This window comes from Lissotriton helveticus, assembly GCF_964261635.1.
Source record: "Lissotriton helveticus chromosome 1_1 unlocalized genomic scaffold, aLisHel1.1 SUPER_1_unloc_10, whole genome shotgun sequence".
In the NCBI taxonomy this organism is placed as follows: domain Eukaryota; kingdom Metazoa; phylum Chordata; class Amphibia; order Caudata; family Salamandridae; genus Lissotriton; species Lissotriton helveticus.
Genome location: NW_027611649.1, coordinates 851,935 through 855,459, shown reverse-complemented (window position 1 = coordinate 855,459; position 3,525 = coordinate 851,935). Strand labels below are relative to the sequence as shown.

Genomic DNA, 3,525 nt, shown 5'->3' with positions numbered 1-3,525 from the left:
TACAGATCAGGGCTTGATCCATCACTGTTTTTTAGCTCACTGCATCACCCCAGTTCAGAACCTGGCTATATGCAAATTAGTCTGATCCCATGCCTCATGGGAACAGGGCAGACCAAACTACCAAGCCAATTCTTCACTGGAAAGGAGACAAGCTTCCGGGGACCGGTTTCTGGCCTGGTTGGTCTGCCCTGTTCCCATGATGCACTGGGCCAGGGACAGACTAATTTGCATGTAGCCAGGTTCTGAGCCGGGATGGTGCAGTGAGCTAAAAAACGGTGATGGATCAAGCCCTGCTCTGTTGACTGGGTAGGAGTGTTCTGCTTAATTCAGATACTCTGTCCATCACCACCCCCTTTTTGAGCCATTTTAGATTGGGCAGGAACGTTATATGGGGAGAGGGTCGATACATGATGCAGGGCCTACAAGGGCCAGATAGAGCCCCATTACGCCACATGGGCCCCAAACACACTCAGCGCACAAAAGGCCCCCGTAATCAGGCTTTGAGACTAGAGCGAAGGGAATCCTCCTGAAAAAAGAGTTAGTAGTGAATGAAACCAGTCACCTCCATGAACAATAAGATTTGATGTATGGCACAACACCCTGATTTCCACCTTGCTGTCTTGAGTCTTCCTGATCCATCGAATACTCCAAGAGCTGTTCTTGTTTTAACAAAACCTTGACCATATGCATCTACCCAAAGCTATAACTAGTATATGAGTGCTATGCGAGCGCCCTTTTTTTGCTAAGTTACTCTATGAACACCTTTGCTGAAATAAATAAGATTGTGGCAAGTTCAAAGGAACTTTTATGTAAATATCTCTGTATGATTAAATATGTCTTCATTATTTTCAACAATAGTAATAAATAAGATGCTTTTACAATCAATTAAAAATTGTATATGCACATTCCAGTATTTTCCATTTAAGTAATTTAAATCTCTTTACATCCGACAGAAAACAATCCTTGATTGCACAAAATGCTTAAGAATAATGAAGATAATGCTGTAATTCTGCAAAAGCAAAGTCTGAAACATTGAGTTCCAGTATTCAGGAAAACATAAGTGCCGGCAGGCTGCCGTACCTGAACATAAACTGACAGATCTTGGGAGTACCGTCAAGGACAATTCGGTGGTTCTACGAGTCTCAGCGGTGCACCTCCGTGCCTCAAGATGAAGAAATGACCTCTAGAAAATTAAGGCAACACTGATCAACCACTTCTTTTGTAAACATGTCTAATACCAGCTCTGTTCATGAGGTGTTTACAGCAGTGCTCTGCTTCCTAGAGTGATATCAGACCACCATTCAGTGCTAGAGGTGTATTGTAAACTCTTTCAGGCCATTCCATAGCAACCAGCGAAAAGCACAGTTAATTGAAAGTTAAAAGAAATGGGGGTTCTGCTATATAAAACACAGAGTACTGTCCCAGTGTGCACCGACCAGAAGGACGATGGATCTTTACTCGCAAGCTTGCAGAACCATTATCCTTTCTAAAGACACAATCACCCACAAAGAAGCCTTGCACATGTTATGAGTGTGGCGAGTATTTGGTGACCTTTGCACTTTAAAATTTGTTCGGAAAGCAAACGTGCTAAATACCACACACATACATGGAGTGTGAGAATAACACAAGTGCTTTATCGGTCATGTTGGCCCTTCAGAAAGCACAGTCAAGAGATGTTAAAAAATACATACCCAACTCAGAGACACTAACCAAGAAAGAAAAAACATACACTTGCACTGAATGTGGAAGTAGTTTTATTTCCTCTTCAGGATTAATGTATCATCAAAAAACACACACAGGGGAAAAACCATATCATTGCAGTGAATGTGCAAGTAGTTTTAGGAATTCATCAACATTAAGGAATCATCAGCGAACACACACAGGGGAAAAACCATTTAAGTGCAGTGAATGTGTGAAGAGCTTTAGTCGATTAACAGAATTAAAATACCATCAGAGAAATCACACAGGGGAAAAACCATAAGAGTGCAGTGAATGTGTGAAGAGCTTTCGTCAATCATCACACCTAAAACAGCATCAGAAAACACACACTGGGGAAAAACCATACCATTGCAGTGAATGTGGAAGTAGCTTTAGTGAATTTTCAACATTAAGGATTCATCAGCGAACACACACAGGGGAAAAACCATTTAAGTGCAGTGAATGTATGAAGAGCTTTAGTCGATTAGCAGGCTTAAAATACCATCAGAGAAATCACACAGGGGAAAAACCATACAAGTGCAGTGAATGTGTGAAGAGCTTTTGTCAATCATCACACCTAAAACAACATCAGAAAACACACACTGGGCAAAAACCATACCATTGCAGTGAATGTATGAAAAGGTTTAGTCAATTATCTCACCTAAAACAGCATCAGTTAACACACACCGGGGAAACCCCATTACAGTGCAATGAATGTGGGAAGGGCTTTAAATATTTATCACACCTAAAACTCCATCACAGAACACACACCGGAGAAAAAACATATCATTGCAGTGAATGTCTGAAGAGCTTTAGTCAATTATCAATCCTAAAAATTCATCAGAGAACACACACTGGGGAAAAACCATATCATTGCAGTGAATGTGGATGTAGTTTTGGTGACTCATCAAAATTAAAGGTTCATCAACAAACACACACTGGAGAAAAAACATACCATTGCAGTGAATGTGGAAGTAGTTTTAGGAGTTCGGCAACATTAAGGAATCATCAGCGTACACACACAGGGGAAAAACCATTTAAGTGCAGTGAATGTGTGAAGAGCTTCAGTCGATTAGCAGGCTTAAAATACCATCAGAGAAATCACACAGGGGAAAAACCATACAAGTGCAGTGAATGTGTGAAGAGCTTTTGTCACTCATCACACCTAAAACAACATCAGAAAACACACACTGGGGAAAAACCATACCATTGCAGTGAATTTATGAAAAGGTTTAGTCAATTATCCCACCTAAAATAGCATCAGTAGCATCAGTTAACACACACTGGGGAAACCCCATTAAAGTGCAATGAATGTGGGAAGAGCTTTATATATTTATCACACCTAAAACTCCATCAGATAACTGTGGTTCTGAAAATCTGGACCCTGTTGTTATCCCGATATCGAGGTCCTTTTCCGTGTCACAAGACATCCACATACCATGACGAATTTGGTATAGACGAACCGATAATGACTAGGACATCATTCCTGTGCATTTGCATCATAATTGAAGATTGCCAACACCCCTAAATCGCAGTTTCCGTTCCGACCCCTTAGACTCCATTTTGTAAACGGCATCCATCTTACGTCTTGCCCTCATGATAAGTCAATTAAAGGTCGAGCTTGATCCAAAAGGACACGTCCACCTTCCCTGACTTCCCCCTGACCTGTCCCAACTGACTCCACTACCTTCGGCCAGACCTGTTTGGGCGGCTCCTCGCCCAGTGGCCGAATACGATAACATCAGTGCATAACATTCCACAAACCATTCACTACATACAGACCATGCTTTCTGCAAACATGCACCTGTCCACGTCCCTTGTTTATGG

The 3,525-nt window shown here is 41.6% G+C and overlaps 1 pseudogene; it reads left to right on the top strand.

Moving 5' to 3' along the window:
* The first annotated feature begins 1,642 nt into the window (after nt 1-1,642).
* Nucleotides 1,643-2,956, top strand: LOC144805439 (uncharacterized; annotated as a pseudogene).
* Nucleotides 2,957-3,525: the final 569 nt, after the last annotated feature.